The sequence below is a fragment of the Coptis chinensis genome, chromosome 3 (genome assembly GCF_015680905.1).
Source record: "Coptis chinensis isolate HL-2020 chromosome 3, ASM1568090v1, whole genome shotgun sequence".
NCBI classification, from domain to species: Eukaryota; Viridiplantae; Streptophyta; class Magnoliopsida; order Ranunculales; family Ranunculaceae; genus Coptis; species Coptis chinensis.
In genome coordinates, this window is record NC_141458.1 from 39328838 (window position 1) to 39354292 (window position 25455).

At 35.4% G+C, this 25455-nt stretch overlaps 1 long non-coding RNA gene and 2 pseudogenes across 2 annotated transcripts; 2 read left to right on the plus strand and 1 right to left on the minus strand.

The window, feature by feature from the left end:
- Positions 1–333: 333 nt before the first annotated feature.
- Positions 334–2634, plus strand: LOC147509562 (uncharacterized; annotated as a pseudogene).
- A 4060-nt stretch (positions 2635–6694) lies between these two features.
- Positions 6695–22149, plus strand: LOC147509563 (glutamate receptor 2.5-like; annotated as a pseudogene). The gene is made up of 5 exons (XR_015218518.1): positions 6695–6980; positions 18642–19969; positions 20069–20381; positions 20702–21107; positions 21346–22149. The product of XR_015218518.1 is annotated as a glutamate receptor 2.5-like (transcript).
- LOC147509564 (uncharacterized) lies at positions 11448–14030 on the minus strand. The gene is made up of 4 exons (XR_015216577.1): positions 13332–14030; positions 13032–13231; positions 12374–12570; positions 11448–12135 (listed from the first exon to the last, which is right to left on the minus strand). It is a non-coding gene; the product is annotated as an uncharacterized LOC147509564 (long non-coding RNA).
- Positions 22150–25455: the final 3306 nt, after the last annotated feature.

Genomic DNA, 25455 nt, shown 5'->3' on the forward strand with positions numbered 1-25455 from the left:
CTCAATCATTTGTGACGCCACTTTCGTTGTAAAAATCTTTTGTAAATGTCCATGTTTTATTGGATGTAGTATGTGTTGCAGCTAGAGAAGCGTTGCTATTGGGCTTTTTATGGGCGGGAGTTAATTTCTTCTAAAGGTTTTTGTATGGGCGGGCCTATTTTTATTGTTGGCGCTCCAAAAAAAAACCAAAAAATAAAAAAGTAAAATCCAAAATCCAAAACCCTAAATTGGGTTTATTTTTCTCATCTTTTTCTCTTGCTGCCGCCCACCATATTGAAAACCCAGTCAACAGAGATAGGAAAATAGCCTTTTGAATTTTGTTGGTGTTCATAGTACGTTGTACTCTCTGTCAATAATAGGTTGTGTACTCTCTGTCAATAATAGTAGGTTGTGTGGATGGACGACGAGGTTGTGCAGGCTGTTGAGAAGGTGAAAGAAGAGTGGGACGAGACTTATGCCCAAACTCAAACACGTGTGAAATCAATTGAAGAGTATGGAAAAGGGACAGAAGAGGAAGGAAATTCTCTTCAGAGATTGAATGGTCTTGCACAAGATGGATTGGCATTGCTTAGATCATTGCAATTTAGGCTCGATCTTCTTGCCCCACAAATGCCTACTCAAGAAGATGTACAGTCTGCTCAGTTGTTGTTTAAATCTTGGAAGGATCAATACCAAAGGTTTTAATAATTACCAATCTATTTTTTTTATGTTTTCTGGCATTTTCTTGATTGTTTGTTAAATAAGTATTTTATTTGTTTTAGTTTGCATTTGGGACTAAGAAATGCTAATTTGCAAGCAAAGGCTAATATAAGGAAAAAGTCTCAAAGCGGAGGTGAGAATTATTTGTTGATTTTTGAATTTTTAATATCTTATTTTTCGCCTTAATTTTTATTCTTGTGATGTGATTGTGTTGACAGAGGGAACTTCTTTTAGGTGGTGGAGGAGAATCGACAACACGCAGACGCAATTTGCAAGTATGTACTCACTACATTGCCATTTCTTTAGCGAGCTTTCATTCATGTTTAAATACTTGGCAATTAGTTTTAGGTCTTCATTTGTAATCCAAACCATGTATTTCTAGAAAGCTACACCCTAAAAATTTGGTGGACTTTTTTGTTTTCTTTTTCTTTTTATCTACAAAAGTTATTGTAAGTTGTCGGGTTTACTAGTAGTCTAGTACCATTGCAAAAGTATTGATGGTGTTGCATACTTTCGTAGTCGACATTTTACGTTGTTTTCTGTCTCTCACTCATCCTTATTGGACTTAAGTAAAGACTTGATGTGTAAGTTTCTTCGGGACGGCTGGAATGACATCTGGCTGAGAGAGCATAACAGATAGCCCGAGGCGACTCGTCAACTGATGGTTCGGGTTATAGTTTGCATCTTTGATCACCCTTTATCAAGTTTTTCATTTGCATAATTGTCCAGATTTCCTTATTCGAGTTTTCTCTAATTTAATATTTTCAGGAGGTGGAAAGAAGTTCGAGCATGCTTACAACTTTTGGTAGGTTCTTTTTGTTACTACACTATCCATAATGCCAAACTAATTTATTTATGATGCATAACGGTATTAATGTGAGATAACTAATACACTTACATTTATTACTTAAGCACCCATTGATGAGTTATCATTGTAAGGAACACATAAAAAACCCGTATAATCTAGTAATTTTGGCTGTAGTAACGATGAATTAGAACATCTAGTTCTTTAAGAAAAAGAAATTGAGAGGGCCTTCAGGTTGAAGAATTAAGAGAAATTATGATTAGCGTTGGTCATAAACCTGGATTACTTTAGGGTGGACCATGGACCTGCAATACTTATCAAGATCAAGACCAAAACAAACAATCATTTCCATCTCCATTGAACTGTGCTTTCGCCAATTTTTCTTTTTGTACTTAATGGGTTTAGATCAGGAATATGGTGCGCTAGGGTGCATGGGTTGATCTTTCATATATGTTCTTCAGGTTGATAATTTTAACTTAAGCACCCTAGCAACTTATATAATTTGCTATTGCTTTGAAGTTTTTGAATGGGAGTTTTAACTTTTTAGTGTACTTTTCCCACATAATCTTCCTATGTTGTTCCCTTGTGTGATGAGATTTTTTCAAAATTAAATGCTGTTCAAATCTTATGTATTGGATCTCTGGAACTTAGATTACTTGATAAATGTTGTGATAGTGCAGATGAATCTACGGGGAGTATTGAAGAAGGCGGAAAGTGAGTACAAGGGACACCGCTCATTCATTGCCGTCTCGGACTCGCAACCTTCTATCAACCATGCGACGCCTTGACGCGTCCTTGAAAGTTAAGAAAATCAGTAGAAGTAGCACACATCTTCTTTAGATATCTACTCTTGAAATTATATATGAGCAGTTCACAGAAATTTATATTTTCGACGGGTTGATAATAGTGGTCGGCTTTCTCTTCTTCTTCTCTTGTCTTTGTCCTTTATGTTGTCCTTAAACGTATTGGCTGCTTTCAAGTTGCGAGACAAGTTACTGCCGCCATCAAGGCCTTTTGGGATGATTGGAGATGGAGAAATGAGACACGGAGCTATTGAAGATGGCTTCAATCAGATTCAAGTGAATAAGAGACTAGTTCCTAATGTAGAAAATATGCATGATGAACTTTGAATTTCTACAGATGCAACTTATTTTCTCACGATTCCGCAAAGGACCCATGATGAACATGCTATATAGGCCCATATGTCGATGACATGAACGATTCTTTGTGTTTCTTGTAGGCATATGTGCTAGTTACTTTGTGTTGCTTTTATAGTTTTATCAGTTGTGAGTTTTATGGGAAGCAATGTTCCATTCGAAAAATCAGCAGTGTTATTGTAAATTGTTATGATTTGTGGTGAATTATTATAGGGTTATTGTGTTCTATAAAATTTGTTTTGGGCAGGATTATGTAAATGGAAATGTACAGGTATATGTATGAATTGCACCATTTGCAATGCTAAATGCGTCCCAAATAAAGCACATGAGTTTATATCATTCGCAACAATTTTGGTGTAGCTAAAAGCTTTGATTCTACAGTAACGTAGACATCTTTTGCCACGCTTGGTGTGTGGCTAAAATTTTGGACGTCTTTTGCCACGCCAAATGTTCAGCTAAATATTTAAATTTCCCGCACTATGTAGGCAAATATTTAAACTTTCCGCAACTGAAATAGTGTTGCAAAAGGTTGCCTTTTGCGACGCCTAGTTGTGTAGCTAAAGGTATCACTTTTGCAACGCCATCCTAGTTGTTACAAGCTCTCTTTTGTGACGCCATGCGCTGCAAATAGTTTGAAAAAAATTTGCAATTAATTTAATTTTAATAAATGAAGTAGCAACGGAATTAGTGTATTAGCAGCACCCTCAGGCGTCGCAACAAACTAGGAACATTTGCCACGCCACCTTTGGCGTTGCATTTGAGTATTTGAGACGCACTTTTTAGCCACGCCTTTGCAACGCCATCTGGTGCGTTGCGACAGATCTTTTGCCACGCTCAAAGGCACCTTTAGCGATGGAGTATGGCGCTGGTAAAACTATGCTCTGTTGTAGTGCCTCAAAATATAAATAACGAAAAATCAGAAACTATATGCAAATGCATTGATCTAACCTCAAAACATAGTTGGGTTATATTGTGGTAATATCTCGATAAGTATAGTTTTGCATTTAAAATGGTGTTTATCTTATCTCTTTCCGTATGATTGGGAACTACTTGTTATTCAAGTAGCTTCAATATATATGAATTTCACCTTATTAGGCAATCTCACAAAACTTCAATCAAACTTCTATTATTAAACAACAAAATGAAGTTGAAGGGTTATCAAATGTGGGTTATTTTTTTTTAATGGAGAGTGAGGTTTTCACGTTATAAGAAATTTGGTTGAGTGATTAATATAATATTAATATATAATAGTTATGCATATTTGCAAATATTTTTCAGAATAATTAATATAACAACACCCGTTCATAGATAATCTTTGAATATTCCACATAGTAAGTCATGCATAATTTAAATAATAATTAATGGAAAATCGGGAACTGGATAATCTTCGATGATCCCACATAGTAAATCAAACATAATTTACTTTTTATGTCATGTTTGCAAGGACACTACAGATGAATCAGTAGAAGTTGGTATTACACACCACATTGGATAATTAAAAGGAAATCGGAAACTAGATTCAAATACATAATAGAGCTCAAAGAGTAATTAACGGGAAATCAGAAATTTTATGCAAATGCAATAAACTAAACTCAAAAAGTAATTAACTAGACATCGGAAACTGGGTGCAATTGCATTAAACTGACGTCAGATAATAACTAACGGAAAATTAGAAATTGGATGCAAATCCTTGAAAAATATTTAACGGGAAATCGGAAATGGTATGCAAATACATCAAACAAACCTCATATAATAATTAATAGGAAACCGAAAACTGGATGCAAATGCATTGAACTAAACTCAAAAAATAATTAACAGAAAATAAAAAACCGAATGCAACTGCATTGAACTAACCTCATAGAATAATTGGTGGGAAATCGAAAACTAAATGCAAATACATTGAAATAATCTCAAAGAATAATTAATGGAAAATCAGAAACCTGATATAATTACATCAAACTAACCTCAAAGCATAAATAATCAGAAACTAAATGTAGATGCATTGAACTAACCTTAAAGAGTTATTAATGGGAAATCGGAAACTTGATGCAAATGCATTGAACTAACCTCAAAGAACAATTAACATAAAATTGAAAATTGGATGCAACTGCATTGAACTAACATCAAAGAATAATTAACAGAAAACTAAAAACTGGATGCAACTGCATTAAACTAAAATCAGAGATTAATTAATGGGAAATCAGAAATTGGATGCAAATGCATTGAAATAGCCTAAAAAATAGTTAACTGGAAATTAGGAGTCGGATGTAACTGCATCGCGCTGACCTCAAAGCATAAATGTCCTCTTTTTTAGCCTTCTCACATGAGTAATTAGGAATCCAAAACGAAAGTTAGTTTATAAAAACAGACTCTTACATGTATGCAGTAAACTATCGAACTAACCTAGAAAAACAATTAACGGGAATCAGAAACTGGATGTAGATGCATTGAACTAACCTCAAAGAGTAATTAATGGGAGATTGGAACCAGGATGCAAATGCAATGAACTAATCTCAAATACTAATTAACGAAACATCGAAAACTGGATGCAACTGTACTGAATTAACTTTAATGAATAACTAACGGGAAATCATAAAGTGGATGCAATTACACTGAACTAACTTCAAATAATAATTAACGGGAAATCAAAAACTTGATGCAACTGCATTGAACTAACATCAAAGAATAAGTAATGAGAATTTGGAAACTAGATGCAACGTACTACATTAAACTAACCTCAAAGAATAATTAATGGAAAATAAGAAACTTGATGCAAATGCATTGAACTAATAACCCTAAAACATATTTGTAATATATGTAGGGGAATAAATGTCTCGACAAATATAGTTTTACATTTTAAGTAGTGTTTATCATAATTCTTTTATTGTGATTGGAAATGCTTTGCTATTCAAGTAGCTTCAATATTATCTTCGCCACATTGGACATTCTCACAAAACTTCAATCAAACTTCTATTGTTAAACCTAACAATAAAAAGAAATCAATGAGTTTTATCAATGTTTGATGGTTCCTTTTTATAGAGCTATGCATAGTGGTGCAAGAAATTTAAATGAGTAATTAATATAATTTTCATATCTTATAGCTATGCATAATTGCTAATATTTTTTAGAATAATTTAATATAACGACACCCGTTCGTAGGACATGTTCATGTGACAAATCTTTTCAAGTGGGAGTAGTGTATTCTTTGAGGATATGGAAACAATCAATCTGTTTTAGTAATTTGTACACATTAGTACGTAAGCTGAGCACTGATGATTTACTGCTAAATCACCATAAATCTAATAAAACTATTAGACAAGATAGATCAAGTTTAAGATAATTCCATTTGAAAATTACGGATTAATATCCTAAACCACAAAGTGAATAGGCTATCTCAATTTGATCCCTTAGTTTCCAAATACTTATGCACCATAATCGTTGCTCATTAACGTATTTCAGTTTATTTTTAATAAAAATATATTATGATTCGAAAATTTGCCGCTAAATCACCATAAATCTAAGAAAACTATTATACATGCTAGATCGAGTTTAAAATAATTATATTTGAAAATTATGGATTAATATCATAAACCACAAACTGAAGAAGCTATTTCAATTTGATCCCTTAATTTCCAAGTATTTATGCACTATAATCGCTGCTCATTAACTTATTTCGGTTTCTTTTTAATAAAAATATATTCTGATTCGAAAATTTGTGTAAGACATTTTGTAAAAACATTTTCAACACACAAAATATTTAATAGATCCCGGGCGTATTCCCGGGTCCAAAATCTAGTTATAGGCTAATTTTGTGTACAGATCAGGATGGAGATTAAACTCGCTCTGGACAACATTCCAGCCATCTATAATCAAACACGTCCAATATAATTAAATAGTTGACCTGAAGAAACTTGAACTGCCACATTAATTTTTAATTAAGTACTAGAAAGTCATGAATTAAATAAGACTCCTCCACAGGGAGAAGGGCCTACATATATGAACAAAATTTGATCAAGCTAAAGCATTGACCAACCCAATAACATCTTCTGTTCCAATGAAGAAGACAACAGCCTATCCTTCACTTTCTTCGCCTATAACCTTTGTGTTAGTGTTAGTGATTGCAATCAAAAGTACAAGTAGTGAGATGTCTAGTGTTGATGTAGGGGTGATTCTGAATTTGGATACATGGGTAGGAAAGATGAGCCAAAGCTGCATATCTATGGCGCTCTCTGATTACTACTCGACTCACAACTACACTAGAAAGTTGGTTCTTCATACCCGAGACTCCCACAGTGACATAGTCGGTGCCGCTTCAGCAGGTACGTCAAATTTAAATTAATAAAGAGTCACAGTTCAGACCTCAGCTCCTTGCTTTGATGCTTTTTCTTTCGTATATATTTTGAACATGTAGCATTAGGCTTAGCTTAACTTGTAGCCAGAAAATTAAGGATGCCAAAAAAATTCTAACCATTACGAAATGGTTTTGAAAAGTTCACAAGATCCAAAAGTTTTGGTACCATTCTTTTGATATGAAATCGTTTGAAATGGTTGTTACGTTAAAGTTTCTGCTGGACTTTTGATTCCAAATGCCACGTTAAAGTTCTGAAAGTTTTGCTTGTCTTTTAGCTAAAAAATAAAAGGTCGCAAGGTATTTAAACTCGTAATTCGTAAAACTTTAGGCTTGAAGAGAACAACAACTTGTTTTTATACACGTACAGTGACGGTTATGTGGCTATGTTCATTGTAACTTCTAGAGTTAATTTTTATTACGTTGCATCCTACCCATTTGAACACAACTTTTGCCTTTAGATCGAACGTGCCAGCAGCTATCTAAATCTAGTTTTGTTTTTCTCTGAAAACCCGCCGGTTTCTAGTTATTACAGTCAAAAGAAGCTATGTACTTAACTAAACTCATCCAGGTCAGACATGTTTGTCTCCGTCGTCCTTGTGACCGTTGAGTACGTGTTGACATTGTAATTATTGATATTATTTTATCGAAAAAAAATAATTATTATTGATATTAATTATTATTGATATTATTTTTTTGATTGAAAATATGATATCCTAAATATGCGTCCCTATCTCTCAAGGGAAATGTTTGAGACTGATTGGTGGTAACTGGTGATCGAATATTTGATGACCCAGATAATGAATGCATGATGTGGACTCACTCTATTGAGACTCCAAAGTCAGTGGTCCTTAAATCAAAAAGTCTACGTCTATTCTCTACAAATACTGTAATAGCATTCCCAATACAGGAGAAAAAAGGGAGAATGTGAAAATTTTCACTTCTTTTTTGTGCAAAACCAGTGCCCAATACAGAGTTAAAAAATATGGTGATTATTTTCCCAAGTCATTTCCAAGGTGAAAAAAATATAGTGAAACATTCAACCGAGATACTGGCTGACTTGTGAACTTTGGACGGGATGTTGGATTCCGTCTCGTGTGTGTGTGTGTGTTTTTTTTTTTTTTTTTAAATGGATTCCGTATCGTGTGTTTTTTTTCAGACGAAATGTTTTATTCCGTCTCGCATGATTTTTCGGTTTTTTTTTGGTTTTTTGGTTTTTTTTTTTTTTTTTTTTTTTTTTTTTTTAAGTGGAAATTTTATTGATAATCGATAAGGATTTTTACAAATTATTAGGACAAGCGCCAAGAACAAGGCGCGGCCGCATAAAATCCTTTCTCGAATAGCAAATCCTATTCTTCTAAAACAAACTCGTTAGAACCAAATTTGTCATAACGTTATCGTCCATGACTTTCTCAAGTCTCTCGAGAAGTTCGTTGTTCCAAGAAACCGAAAGTGTCGAAACTAAACGGAATGAAACGATCTTTGGTTAGCCGTCAAGCTTCCTCATGCTTTTCCATCTTCCCCGCCGCCGCTCTCTTAGCCGCTTCTCCCACCTCAAAGACTCCATTCCCAACTACCAGCGGAGAGGCTCCATTATTACATCAACACATGCATGTCTCCCCTCGGACCAACTATATATCAACACATCCGCAGGGCGAAGTGTAGATCTTCCCTCATTCGGATCAATTGAGAAATTCACAGGAGCCTCCTTCTTCACTTGTACCCCCAAAACCTCCAAAATGCATCACATAAAATATCTCCGACATGATCATGTCGGTATTTGAAACCCGGAAAATGCCTACAATGATGTCTTTGATGGTCCCGAAAAAGCATCTAGTCTACTCTTTTGCAAACGGGGCATAGGCCACCATCGAAAGTACAAAGGAATCATGAGGCGGCACCGGAGAATAGAAGCGATACTCCACCGAGCGTTTTTTTTTTTTTTTTATTTTTTTTTTATTTTTATTTCAGACGGGATGTTTCATTCCGTCCGGCGTTTTTTTCTATTTTTTACGCCCGGACGGAATCCAACATCCCGTCCGAAATTTTTTCACCTTTGCATTCTAGCGGCTTCACCTTGCTTTTCACCAAAATGGTGATAAGAGGGGGAAAAATTCACTTGCACTGGGAATGCTCTAAGAATGTAAGATTAACTAGTCTCACCTCAACAAAATAAAATATTATTAACCTTTTAACATCTAGCATTTTTCTTGAGAAAGGTGGTGTGGGTTGACAAATTCCATCTCATAAAGTGATAAGTGTTCGTGTCACCCCCTAACCATAGCCACTAAAATGTTTTTCTGGGGTGAGTTCATAAGTTTTTTTGGAGTGAGTTTAAAAAAAATTCTCACCTCACCCACCTCACACAAAAAAGGCTTGGACTGTTTTTGGGCTGAACTTTTATAGGTTCTTGGGCTCTTGAAACATGAGTATAGGCTCATTTTTTAAAAAAAATGGAGGATCTTGGCGTCAAAGGCTAAAAGTGCGCGACGATGCGTGCGATGCGACCGCGATGCAAATACCAGTAAGCTTACAATATACAAAAGGTTATTAACCTTTTAACATCTAGCATCCAAACAGTATAACCCTGATAAAATGAAATAATTGCAATGGAAAAACCTTCTACCCCAGCTTTCCAGAATCAAAGCAATCTAACTTCGGAGCTATATATATATATTTGTATGGGACTTTTCTTTGATCTTATGTTGCAACAAGTGAATGAAGGTCACTATCAGGCACGTTATAGATGCAAAGATTCATCTTTTCTAGGCCTAGCTTGTTCTGCTTTGTGATGTGACCAAATTCACTTTCCTTAGAGATCTCAACAGAGGAAATACTGGTAATGTCCAAACTTAACTGCTCTCCCAAGTTACAAGATGAGTTTTTCTGCTTGCCTTTACTTCTTGACTTTTTCTAGATCACCAGGAAAGAAAAAGACAAACAAGTTTATAACATATGAGATCAAAGAGACTCGCTCATTGACACTTCGAAGGACCACATTGTTCCCAAAGCCAAAGTACTTAGAGCATCTCTAAATGATGGTAGTATCACCTGTAGGTTTGAGGGTGAAATTTGAAGAAAATATCTTCAAATTTTGACCAACTCTAGATGGTCGCAAATATCGGATGCAAATCTGTATGTATGGTCTACCACGCAAGTACCACTGTCGCGCACCATTGGTACTGTCACATGTCATTACCAATGTCGCGTGCTATCGAGTAAAAATACACAAATTTCACAAATTGCTTCATTCCTTCATTCTCACCCCACACTCCAAAACTATCTCCACAACCATTTCATTTAGCCATAACTTCTTCTTCATCATTGCAAAAAACTAACTAACATAGCAACGTTGGCGAATCAACTCAACAATTATGTTATTTTGATACACTCGATCAAGAGAGGTGCCAAATTTGCACCTCAAGAAAACACCTTGCATTATCATGCAAGTATCTGAATGCAAGGTGTCCCAAATTAAAGCATCACATTGTCAAGGTTATATGCTCATATATAGAAGTTATAACAAAGATGGTGAAGAAGTAAGATTTTTGAAATACATGTATAATATATGCCCTAGTATGGTATATATATATAAACAGTTTGTTAATATGCACGTGTTGTGGCGATGATGATCATAGGTATAGGTATTGCCCCTATGCACATATATCATGCCCAAATGGTTATAATGGTGTTAGAGAGCTGAAAAAGTTTACGAACCTAAGAAAGATGTCTTGATCTATTGAAGTATTTAGCGTATAGAAAATGTGAGTGGTTGGGTCCTGTAATGGAAAAAGTTATTTAAGAGTAGTTACTCATTTTATCTTCTATGACTATGTAACATAATATGTTTTTTTTTAATATGAATGAACTTTTATTTTATATAAATATATGTTAGTTTAATTTTTTTTTAAATAAATAAATAAATAAATATATATATATATATATATATATATATATATATATATATATATATATATATATATAGAAATTGATTTACATTGTTTATTGATGATTAAAAAGAAACACGCATCTACAAAATTAAATTAAATTACAACAATCAACATCGGTCACCCCTAATGCTCCATAGATGCTCGACAAGGTCGCTTTTAAGTCTATTATGCATAGTCTTTGATTGAACTCGTAGAGTCCCCTCAATGTAGTATTCCCGAGTAGGTGATATCTGTGGTTGCCTTTCTGAATCATGAATGTACCTCCTCATTTCATAATTTTTATTCTTAGCTATAATTATCATATTGTGTAATATGATACATGCTCTGATAACCGTATTCATTGTCTTCACATGTCATAATTTGCAAGCTTTTGCCAAAATCCCAAGTTTAGATTGCAAAACCCCAAAACTACACCATAACAAGCAATTAGTAATGTCAAAAAAGCGTTACTATTACTTTTCGCAACGCTTGAAATATATTGCAAATTTGGCGTAGGTAAAGTGTTGCAAATATTTGTAACGGTCCATAACTGTTACAGTGTATGGACAGTGTCTACATTACCAATGATTATTAAGCGTTGCTTAGTTAAATTTGTAACACTTTACCAAGCTGTTTTAATACGTTTCTTTAATCTTTTGCAACGATTTCCTTGTTTCCTAAGGCTTTTACCGTTACAAATTTGGTGATATTGTTTAAAAAAAAAAAAAAAAAAAAAACTTCTTTCCCGCCCCATTTTTTGGGGGCTACCTGAATTTGCAAAAGATACCATTCCTAGTTATATATACAAGCAAATATCAAAGTTAGACTTTAGCTACTGATCCATGAAAACACACATTTTACAACTAAATGATAGTATAGACAAACAAAATGCTGAAAAAGTATGATACTCCTCATTGAACCATATAACTTAACAACTTTAAAAGATTTTCTAATGGAAAATCAATATTCTTTTTTTGTACAGTGGTCTTAAACAAGAGAAAATCACTCGTAGACTTGCAGGTACAAAAACCCACTCACTGTTATCATTTCTAAGTACCTTCGAAGTGCAACACCAAGTGCAAATATTTCTTTTAATTTCCAGCTGCCAGGCATTGGTCACGGCTTCACTAGGCACAAACGACAAAAAACAGGTCGACCATACAGTCCTTAGTGCAACTCCATAATTCCATTTATTTCCTGAAAATTTAACGTCAAAATACTTGTTATCAACATGTACAAGCATAGAATAAACACTTAGCTACCTTATAGTTAACAACACTATCTTTATTTGTTTGCCTGTGTGCAGGAGTGTGTGTGTATGATATGTGTGTAAGACAAAAGTTCTTCAAATTTTCAAAATGCCTCAATACCATATACTTGTAACTAACAGAAAAACAAAAAATCTGAAAACAATGAAAGAGAGAATTAAACACACCTATGAAGTCACAGTTGTGATATTGGAGCCATCGCGTTTGACCTTAATTGTTTCTTCAATATAGCCATTACTTTTGAGAATTTCCTCACATCCACTCTAAACCCTAGTTAGCAATTAAATTCATCAGCAAAGTGCTCAACCAAGCCCATTTCTATATCTTGACCCTCGTGCTTCAGGTTCCATCTAGCATCTTTCACCTACAACAAATTCTAGAATAAGCAATAGGAACAAACTTCTAAGCAAAATTTTAACAGCAAGAGGGAGACATAATGCATCATATATATACAAATATACCAATTCCTTTTAACCATCAATATGCAATAGAATAAGAATCAGGTTGGCAAAATGTGAATAATTAAATGGGGAGTACAATGCAAACCAACTCCACCCATTCCAAAATAAATCCACACTCTGTATCCAAGTCAAATTTTTACAAGTAAATTGATATCACACACAAATAAAAGGCTGAAAAAGTAAGATACTAACTACTGTCCGAGTGCATCAGTTTGCGTGTGACAAAAGAGTACTAAATACTTCACTAATACCATATACTAGTAACTGGGTAATTAAAGTAGTCTCCACAAGTAACCATCTTATTCCCTTGCAAGGAAGAACTGATGATGATCTAATATAAGAATTTTTTAGACTAAGCACCTACCTTTACATGAGTCGTCCTTGGAAAGGCAGACATACGATGCTCCTGTTTCATCCATTTATTTACATTTTGGCACACTCAATATGAATGCAACCTCATCAGGTGTAGCAGTTGTAGCCGTTACCCGTTATTAACCTACTCCATCTCCTATTGCTGGTTTCAACTGGATGTACATACAATGAAGCTCCACAACCCAGCTAGTACTGAGAGCCCAAGCCAAAGAGATAATTATTAGCAAATGTAGAAAAGTTGTCACAATCTCAACTTCGCACATACTAGACTGCTCTGCACAACTACTCATACCTGATGATAAGAATAACCAGAGATCCTTGAGATTACCACCTTCAACAACTGCCAATTAGCAACCTTCTACCTCCAATTCAGTCTTTATGTAACACGCAACCTTCTTCATATTCTTACTAGTCCGTTTGGAAATCCCTTTAAGACCCTCTATCAATTGAGTCTAGCTTTATGTTCATATTCTTTAACCAGCAACAATTAGCAACAACTCAACACATTGAAAGCTCATAGAAGAAACTATGATAGTTCACACTTCATAGCTAACTGCTAACCATGAGTTCCAAAATGCAATCTAAAAGTCCTTTTGAGTCCCAACCAGTTCTATAAAATATTGTGGAAGCAATTAATTCTTTCAATGAAGTTAGAAAATTCGTCAATGTTAACAAAACTAAAAACCAGTGTTTAGTTATAAACAAACTATTATTGTCCAATTCAGTTTCATTGCCCAGGTGCACGCAAACTTCAATCCGGAAAACAAGAGCACAAAATATTTAAGAAAACAGAAGCTTTAGACACTAGAATAAAACAAGATGTTTGTTCTTAAATCAACATATTCAAACTATCTAACACAACACACAACAGTTCATGATATACTCGTATGATCTAACATGATACACCAAGACAAAACTCCCTATTTAGATTGGTACAAGGGCTACCTCAAGTGTAATAATTTATGTAGCATACTGCTCAAATCAATCCACTCACATGCCATGCTAGAAGGGAAAGGAAAGCGGGGGAATGGAAATTCATATTTGTAATGGAACAAAGCATGTAAGCTTTACAAGTAAGGCATCTCGTTGTAGATAGGTTACAGAAGCTTGTTCAGCACCAAGGGCCCTCACAAATGACACCTAAACGCAAAGACTACAAAACTCCATGTCGTCGATCCCTTTAACCATCTAGACGTAACTTAACAAGATGAATAAAAACCCAATCAACTTTGTTTTTTATCAGTGAAATAACATGCCTGTGATTGAACAAAATATGGCGAAATGATTAAGGCTAAGCATCCAAAATTCAGGTTAATGTTAAACCATAACCTGTGCCAGATACAAAGGGCATACAACACCCAACCATATACAAGAGTACTTTTGAGTTGATTCCGTAAATGATATTTTGTGTTGAGTCGGCCCAGCTAGAGAGACATGGTCTGCTTTGAGCTTGTGGCCACCACATGGCTTAAGCCACATAGGATTTAGCCTTTACTTCTTCTGTTTTAGTTGACCACTAAATTCAAAATAAGACTACTTTGGCAAAATCAACGCATACCCGTTTCTCTATCTAACAATACTAACCAACCAATGGTTCAATGTTTATGTTCCAACCCAAAACATGATATTTCAACACCTAAAAAAAATTTGAAATCAATCAGATGGGTATTCTTAAGCAATTGATGCAACAAAAGAAGATGACTTTATAGTTACGGTTACATTCAAGATACAGATATAAACATAATCATATATTCCTTTTGTTCGAGTTTGAATCAGACAAAAGGACTCTTAATTTCAAATAAAATGAAGTAGTACCAAGTAAATTGTGAATTCAAGATAAAAATTGTACCTTAGAAGCAAGCAAAATCGAAAGTGAGAGATGAGTGATAGTTGAAGAACCAAAACCATAGAAAAGTAAAGAGGATGGTGAGTGGGTACTTCCTAAATTAGCAGTGAGAGAGAAGATTGAACAACGGCAGTAAGAGAGAAAATTAAGCAGCAGCAAACGAGAAGTGCTTTCTGGATTGAGCAGGCGACAGAAGAGAAGGAAACCCAAGTGTTGTCTGGTTTGAGGAATAGGAGATGAGCTTAATAACCAATAACTTGATAAAAGCCAATATACCCAAATCAGGTTCAGAAAAGTATACAATAAGACCTTTAACACTAATGACAACAATAGTAACCTAAGTAAAATTTTAGAATATTCAAACACCAACCAACAAGCAAATGAAGTACATGATGCATCAACACTTGTTTTCAAGAAGAGGAACATCAAATTAAATTTTCGTAGTACCTACTGACGTGCCTTAGCAAAACAGTCACAATTATTCACAACTGGATATAGTTTATCTAGTTAACTATATGATGTATGATGTTAATGTTAACAAATAGGATTAGGACAAATGAACAATATTTGAACATAGCTAATCTGATAAAGCTGAGTGTATTTTTGGGGTCCAACAAGGAAGAACATTACCGATGCAAATTAAGAAGAGAATTAAACCTTAGAAAATGAGCAACAATACCGACGAACAGATCCCCCCACTCTCAAACACACTCATCACATACACCTGAAACAGACCCACCCTCTTCTAACAACTCACACACATATTACATAGACACATGCCACCCCCTTCTAAGACACAAAAATTGGAAACAGACCCTCCCCCCCTTCGAACACATCGGATACATCAACCCCTTTTTTTGGTTTCAAACACTCACACAACATGGAAAGCTTATTAGAATGGAAACACATACAACAAACTCACTCATTATAATTGGTAATTAAGTAGTTAACACACAAAAAAAAGGTCACACGGAATAATAATCATATCTAACAAGCTTTCAACAAGTACATGCCAAAAGGAAAGTTTATCAAAATATATCAAACAAATACAACACATTTTCTCATTTCAGAAGTACATGTGAAATTCGCTGACGTACATCTTAATCATATGTCGAACTATTTACTAATTCATTTTTACTTCCCTTGTCAAAACAATCGAACTTCACAAGAGTTTAACCGCCAAAAAACACTAAGATATTCATTGTTACATAAACTGAATGACTAACATTGGATCTAAACGAATTGTATTCCTAACCCAACATAACAGTATAGGAGTGATAAACCAACCCATCCATCCCCTCAACTTCCTTTCTCCTGAAACATTACAACAACTCATTTTGGACAACCCCAACCATAAAACCCAGGCACATGCATGCTTCTCAGGCAATTACTCGTAGAATAAATTGGTTGGCATTTAAAAGGAGGCTGGAGAAATAAACTAATTAAAGACAATAAATAGAGATGCACTACCTCCAAATTTAATCTTAATTTTCATTCGACCATGTCTTTTCATTCTTCCAAGAGTTTGAGGTTTGAAAGCTTTGCGGGTTCTCTTGGAATTGATCCTGTGAGTTTGTTATTTTTCAAACGGCAATGCCATCAAAATATAAGATAACAGTGAGTTTACAATTTACAAGAACATAATAAAAATCTAATAACACAACAAATCAAAACCCTTCTCCAAATAAAACTTACAAAAACTTGAGTGACTTCAATTTAGACACAGATTTCGAAATACTTCCTTCGAGCGCATTCTAATACAAATCCATGATAATTAAATTCTCCCGTGACTGAGAGCGACCTCCCAGTGATTAGAGTAGAAAAATAATGATTGAGCATGGAGGAGGGACAAAATTTGGTTTCAAGAAGAGGAGAGGGTTTGAGCTATCCATCGAAATTAATTGAGTCAAGTACTCGGCAGCGGCAGTGAGAGAGAAGAGAAAATAACATTCCCAGCGTTTATATAGCGTGACTTACCAACGGTAAAAATGTGTTACAAACCAAAAAAAGTGTGTGTTGCAAATATCCTGTTATGGTGTAGTCTTTCAATATCTTTCCTTGCAGCTTCTTGCATCATTGCGAACCACTTCGTCTTTAAAGCATAGGTTTTGAAATTGTTTGTATAAATGTCGCATAGTCAATAGTCATGATAGATATCATCAGCTAAATAATAACCTATATTGTAGCTTTGATGATTTACATCAAAATAAAACATGTGGGAAAATACCATTGATCACATGCTCAAATACCCGCGAGTTGTCCAACACGTTGATGTCATTGTGTGACCCTGGCATCCGAAAAAAAAAATGTCATATCCACATGTCTTCGGTTGCAACAGCTTTGAGAATAACAGATGGTTTTTCATAATGACCACTGTAAGCACATTGTCATCCAGTTGAACAATTATGTCATTCCCAATACATGCAATCAATGTTTCCCAACATACTCGGCCATCCATGTTTGGCAGAAATGTGCAAGCAAGTGTTATGTACCTGCAATGTTTGGCCTTCACAAGTAGATTGAACTGTACAATTTGATAATTGCATCACAGAAATGCCTCAATGTCTGGTTTCCAGATTGCTCGAAAATATATAATTGATTGTCAATTTGATAAACTACCATACCATAACCAAGAATACGCAAAGCTGCAGCTACCTTGATCAAAGGATCTATCCCAGGTTTACCAGTATTGTTAAATTTAGGCTGATGAAAATACTTAAAATGAGTCTGAATATCGTTGAAGATGGGAAGGAATAAAGATTTTTTCATAAAAAAGCACCGTTTGAAATCCTCTTTCAAAAAAACAGGACGATCGACCAAGTAGTTACCTTCTAAGATTTCCAAAGTTAAAGCATAGTTTATATGTTTCACTTTTCAACTCTTCTTTGAACCACCATGTGGTGCCTTCGGAGCATGTACTTGTGCTTGTGCAAGTACAACCAAACTGTGCTTCATAAGGGGAATGACGTTAACAAATTCCCCATCAAGATTATCTACCGAGTCTTTCGCCGGAGAAGATGAAGAAGAAGACGACGATGAAAATGAAGATGAAGACAAAGATGAAGATTGAAGGGGAAAAAACTCATACACTTCATGATCAATTTTTTGGCAATGTGTGTGTGTTGTTTGTTAATGATTGATGTGAAATGGTTGAATTGTTTGATTAGAATATTTGGGTTAAGTGTATGTAAAATTAAGGAGGAAATGAGTGTATATATATGGATGTAGAATTCCGACCATTTTTTTTTTTTTTTTTTCCCTGTTGGAGCACGCGATAGTGATAGTGTCGCCCTATAGTAAAAATGGTGTGCGACATTAGTAATGGTGCGGCATGCTGGTCAAAGTCAAAAAAAAATTATGACGACATCAGTAGTGGCGCGTGACATTACCACTGTCGCGCCTTATCCGCATCCGAAATCACATATTTGCTTCCACGAATGCCTCTAGACAGGTAATACTACCGGATTTGCTTCCACCTAGAGTTGGTCGTTTTTCGCGAAATTCCGAGTTTTGGAAGCAAATTTGAAGGTGATACTACCACCTAGAGATGCTCTTACATATGTTTTTCTAATTATATGATTCATAATGCTACTCTATTCTCACAAAACTGATGGCTTTACTTGATGTGTTGCTAGTCTGGTTTAACAGGTAGATTGGTAGAAACCTCTGTTCTTATGGCAGGTTACTTACTACCAATACAAATACAGTAAATCACAAAAACTAATTAAGTGGTTTCTTTGGTCATTGTACCTACAGCTGTAGATCTGATAAAGAATGTTCAAGTGCAAGCCATCCTAGGACCTCAAACATCCTCCGAGGTCGTGTTTGTGGTTGATATCGGTAACAAAACTGAAGTGCCCATCATTTCTTTCTCAGCAACCAGTCCTTCCATCTCCTTCACCAAAACCCCATATTTCATCAGAACAACTCTAAATGATTCCACACAAGTGAAAGCTATTGCCGCAATTATTGAATACTTTGGGTGGAGGGAAGTGGTCCCAATATATGAAGACACTGACTATGGAAAGGACATGATACCGTATCTAATTGATGCCATCCAAGATGTCAACTCACGTGTTCCATACCGGAGTGTTTTGTGTTTTTCACCAACTGATGAACAGATTCGCGGTGAACTGTACAAGCTGATGACCATGCAGACCAGGGTGTTTGTGGTGCACATGAGGACATCTCTTGGCTCACGCTTTTTTTCCATAGCAAATGAAGTCGGAATGATGAGTAATGGGTATGTGTGGATCATCACTGATGGACTTACAGATCTCTTGAGTTCTATGGACACCTCTATTATTGGCTCGATGCAGGGAGTACTAGGAATAAAAGCTTATGTGCCAGGATCTGAAAAGCTTGACAACTTTAGAAGAAGATGGAAAAGAAAATTTCTCCAGGATAATCCAGACATTGATGAAGTTGAGTTGAGTGTTCTTGGACTATACGCGTACGACAGTTTTTGGGCACTAGCAATGGCTGTTGAGAAACTAAACACCGTCAGTCCTCTATTCAAGAGACTAGACAACGGAACAAACACCACAGACCTGGAAAATCTTGGGATCTCTGAAAACGGTCCTAAGCTTCGGGATTCAATCTTGCATACCAAGTTTCAAGGGTTGAGTGGAGAATTCTGGCTCAAAGATGGACAATTGCAGTCATCGACTTTCAAAATAATGAATTTAATTGGGAAAGGAGAAAGAGAAATTGGATTCTGGAGTTCAACACATGGACTTTCAGGGAACTCGGACTTGACAACAAATACATCATCCGAGACCAATCTTCGAGCCATAATCTGGCCTGGTGAGACAACTGTGATTCCAAAGGGTTGGGAGATGCCAACAAGCGAGAGGAAGTTGAAGGTCGGAGTTCCGAAAAAAGATGGTTTTAGTGATTTTGTTAAGGTTGAAAAGGATCAATGGACTAATGCCACATTGGTCACTGGATTTTGCATAGATGTATTCAAGGCTGTGGTTGACTCAATGAAATATGCCCTACCCTATGAGTTTGTACCTTTTGAAAAGGCAGACGGAGAGAGCGCAGGAGATTACAATGAATTTGTAGACCAAGTCTATTTTCAGGTCAGTTAACATATCTAAGACAAGCCTTGCACCTGAAATTTTGCCTTTAATTAGCCGGAAACATTTATTTATTCTCACTAAACTTTAACATATTCGCAGAATTATGACGCGGTTGTGGGAGATGTAACAATTCTTGCCAACAGATCCAACTACGTGGATTTTACATTACCTTTTACGGACTCTGGGGTATCAATGGTAGTGCCAGTCAAGTACGATAATAGGAAGAATGCGTGGATTTTTTTGAAGCCTCTAACCACGGACCTCTGGTTAACAACTGGGGCATTTTTCATCTACACTGGCTTCGTGATCTGGGTTCTAGAGCATGGTATTAACAAGGCCTTCAGAGGCAAATTTTCGCAACAAGTGGGCATGATCTTTTATTTCTCCTTCTCGACGCTTGTGTTTGCACATAGTAATTTCCTTCCTTCCTCATTTTCTACACAACTACATAACTGCGTTAAGGGTATTAGATGATAAAATGGTACAAAGTAACATGTCAAATCACACTTTACCCCTTTTGGAACGATTTAGTTGTAGAAAATGGTGATAACGCCATCCCGATGGAAAAAAAACTATAGTGGGAAATCAGGATTCAATATTCAAATAGAATGAGAACCACCTGCATTGCAGTCTCAAGTGTGGAGTAATACCACTTCAATTCACCTTTAATGCTTTTACTTCTGTAGTTTATTCACGAGAGTAATGAGCATAATCCCATTTGTCACTTTGCAGAGGAAAGGATAATAAGCAACTTTGCAAGGTTTGTGATGATTATATGGGTTTTCGTTGTCCTCATTCTGACATCGAGTTATACGGCTAGCTTAACTTCGATGCTAACAGTACAGCAGCTCCAACCAACCATCACAGACATCAGCGATCTCAAAAGAACGGAGATTATGTAGGTTATCAATCAGGTTCCTTTGTGTACGGACTTGCTCAAAGCATGGGCATCGATTCATCCAAGTTGAGGCCCTACGACAATGTAGAAGAGTTCCACCAGGCTTTGTCAAAAGGAAGTCGAAATGGTGGAGTTTCCGCCGTTATTGATGAGATCCCTTATATGAAGCTCCTCCTTGCAAAATACTGCACAAAATACATGATGGTTGGACCAACACACAGGACTGCTGGCTTTGGCTTTGTAAGTCACCCTAATACTCTTCGTTACCTGAGAGCAACTCTGTCACCTATTAGTAGGCAACATGAAACCACTAGATACGTCACTCTGCATATTTACAAACACCGTCTGTCATACCACTTATTGATTCCAACAATCGTTAAGGAGGTAATGGTTGTCGGTTGTATCTTGACAATTTGCACTATTAAGTGTTAAAAACAACTCCATTGTTCTAACTTGAGCTCCTAAACATTTTGCTCAGGTTTTTCCTAAGGGTTCTCCTCTAGTACCTGATATTTCGAGGGCTATCTTAAATGTGACAGAGGGAGACAAAATGGAGGCAATCGATCGCGAATGGTTTGGGCAGCAGGTTTCATGTCAAGAGCAAGGGACTACTACCTCCGAAAGCCTCACCCTCGATTGCTTTAAGGGTCTCTTTATGATTGCTGGAGTTGCTTCTGCCATTGCTTTTCTCGTATTCTTCATAATTTTCCTGTATGAGCATAGGAACATTATAACTTCTGAATGCTCTGTTTCCTAAAAAAAAAATTTCTGCCATGGCTGTCGAATTTGATAAGGAGAAAGACATATCTTCTAGAGGATCCAAGAAGATTGATTTTCTAAGTGCAAGGACGACTGATGGGAGAGAAAGTTGTGTTGCAGAGTGCAATGTAAGTACACCTCAAAGTCCAGCAACAATTGTATGTGTGCACGAAGATACGGTCTTCTCCACAGAGGGAAGCACTCCCAGTACCGATCACAGCACACCAATTCGAGACCCCCCAGGTGTAATAGAGATAACTTAAGTAAACTGATTAGTTTAGGTCATATACCCTGCAATCTTTCTTGTATGAACTACTGACTCCTCTACTGGTTAGGTTGTCTTTTAAGTTTCAAATTCATTACACTTGAGTCTTACGAATTAGGAGAGCAAAGTTCGACTGTAAATTCCAGTTACTGTAGATTCCCTTATAGAATACTGTAAGGGGACAGGAATTAAAAGTGACTATTGTTTCTTATCTGTGTACTTATACTCGACCTTAACAAGTTGTTTCGTTCTTTTAAAGTTGTCTCTGTGATAAATTTTAGAAGTAAAGCTAAAGAAGAACTTATATGGATTTTCGTTGTCCTCATTCTGATCTCAATTATACAACCAGCTAAACTCAAATTAACAGTATGGCAGCTCCAATCAACCGCACGTCAAGTAAAGCTAGGTCTGCTCGGGGTTTGACTCGTTTGGCTCGCTCAAGCTCGTTCCTCTTGCAATGTGAACCAAGCCAACCATCACTAGTTTGTAAGTACACTAACAGAGCTACTTGATTAGTGAAGCCGAGCATAGTGAAGCTCAGCTTGATTAGCTTGAATTCCACCCTTAATTAAAACCAACTGCTAGTTAGGTGTATTTGCAGAATTCATAAATTCCAAGGGATTGCCATTATGTATTTAACTAGTTTTCAAACCCGCCTTACTTAACGGTGCTTTATATTATAGTGATCACGCATTCAATTTTTTTGCAGTGTGAAAATCCATAAAAAGAAACAACCCACTTGCCGATTTCCCGTTAATTAATTATTCCTTAAGTACTTGCTTTGAGTTTTCGATTTTCTGTTAATTATTTTTTGAGGTTAGTTCGATGTTGTTGCATTCAGTTTTCGATTTTCCATTAATTATTCTTGGAGATTATTTTGTTGCATTTGTATCCTATTTCGAAATCCCGTTAATTATTATTTTATATTAGTTCGATACATTTGCATTCATTTTCCGATTTCTCGTTAATTATTCTTTAATGTTAGTTCAATGTAATTACATCCAGTTTCCGATTTCCCGTTAAGTATTATTTGAAGTTATAGTTCAATATAGTTACATCTAGTTTCTAATTTTCCGTTAATTATTCTTTGAGGTTAGTTCTATGCAGTTGTATCAAGAATTTGCCGTTAATTATTATTCAATGTTAATTCAATGATTTGCATCAAGTTTCTAATTTCTCGTTAATTATTCTTTGAAGTTAGTTCAATGTAGTTACATCCAATTTTCGATTTTCAGTTAATTATTCTTTGAAGTTTGTTCAATGTAGTTACATCTAATTTCCGATTTCCCGTTAATTATTTTTTGAGGTTAGTTCGTTTGAAGTATTTGCATTTATTTTTTGATTTCCTATTAATTATTCTTTGAGGTTTGTTCTATGTGGTTGCATCCAAAATTTCCCGTTCAATGTGTATGTAGTTACATTCAGTTTTCAATTTTTCGTTAATTATTCTTTGAGGTTAGTTTGATGCATTCGCATCGAGTTTTCAATTTCTCGTTGAGGTTAGTTTGATGCATTTGCATTGCGAGTTTCCGATTTTTCGTTAATTATTCTTTGAAATTAGTTTAATGTAGTTGCATCGAGTTTCTCATTTCCCGTTAATTATTCTTTGAAGTTAGTTCAATGCTTTTGCATCCAGTTGTCGATTTCCTGTTAATTATTTTTTGAAGTTAGTTTAATGTATTTGCGTCTAATTTCTTATTTTCCATTAATTTTTTTTTTTGAGGTTAGTTCAATGCATTTTCATCTAGTTTCCGATTTTCTGTTAGTTATTCTTTGAGATTAGTTCAATAATTGTCTCAAAAAAGACATGGGCGATTGTAAGAACTTCTGAAAGAGAGTAGATAGTAGTTAGTTTAACTGCGATGTTGCAGGTATATTCAAGAACATTAGCATTGATATGTGTACTGTGCAGTACCTTAATCCATCAAGATTGTTCCATTGTCCCATTTGCCAAAGAACTCAAGAACTCCTCTTCATGGTTTAGTATTTTAAGACCATCTACTTAATGTAATTCTTATTAGTACCATTAGTACGTAACACACATATCTAATTAACGTAATTCTTTTGGCTTGCTATGTATATAGTTGATGATCAGCTGATTGAAGTACCCAAACATTTTAAAAGAAAATCAATTCTATTATTAAGGTGTATTGGGTTTTCAAATTGGTTTGGGCCTTTCAATTATTTTAGTTGTCAAGACCTTTTTCTTTGAAAAATGCATTATTTGTGTAAAAATGAACAAACTTGTGACCGGGAGTTGCTACATTAATTAGCACATACATACGTTAAATCAAATAAACAACTGCAAAATACATATTTAGTGAGCATCAAATTATATTTTCCATTCAACCACAGATAAACTCGACGTTCCTTCGACGTACACTAACTATAAGCACCAAAAACAAAAATCATTATAAGTGGGAAATCTGGAAAGAATATCTCCACTATTTTTCAGAAGGCTGCAAAGACAATTCGCATTCATTGAATCCGGCATCATAGCTGCACAAATGTGTCCAATGGTAATTCGAGATGCCAAAATGACACCATAATCTAAATAGACTTAAACATAGAAAGACATCAATACAACCAAATGAAATACAAAAAATATGAGAAAGAGAACACATAAACAGTCTTTCCTAGTGTCAAACGTGAGGACGGTACCAAAAAGGGGTCACATTGTAAGAGCAACCGCCAAAGTATGCCCTCAATACAACATAAGAAAAAGACAGTAGATAGGGTACACAACATTGTATACGATCATAACTTTCCCATAAACCCCATAAGAAGACCTTAATCACACATCCAATGTCAGGCGTCATATTTGTAAATCTGATTCCTTGAGGAAACTTAATCTTGAAGTAGGTAATTATCTGATTCCTTGAGGAAACTTAATCTTGAAGTAGGTAATTGCTTTATTTTAACACCGTTAAAGAGAGTTAAGTACAAAGCGTAATAAATATTGAAGAGAATAAGAAATGAATATTTAGAATAAGTGAAACAAAGACAAAAACAATCTTATTCACTTTTATATTCTCCTCATTGAATTCTTCCTCTCATGGGTCCAAATGTAGTAACACCTTCTCATAGAGACAAAGGAATAACTTGCAATGAGTAATACATAAGTAGAAATAGGAGCAATGCCATGCACAACTATGAAGAAAAAAGATAATTCTTGCATGCAGATTAAGATGGATTAACCCATGTAAGAAAAATCATAAGCGGACAACAAAAACCGGCAAGAAGTTGAAGTAGTACCTGAACTCCAGTGGAGAGGTTGAAGGTTCAACCCATCTCGATCTGGACTCAAACAAAAGTAAGGTTCTTTTGGTTCAAATGATCCTCGAAAGGGTTCATTGGATGCATGCCCCTATCCGCCATTTGGGAAGTTGTGAGGCGTTTTTTCTTTTAGTATATAACAATGAACAATAATGAAGTCGACTCAAATATATATTTAAGTAATTAAGCTTGGTCACCAATAAGAGGAATCATATTGTCTTTGGATGCTAGAATAAAAAAAAGGTAGGAAAGATGTAGCTACTCTATAATTGCATTTTATACTTAGAC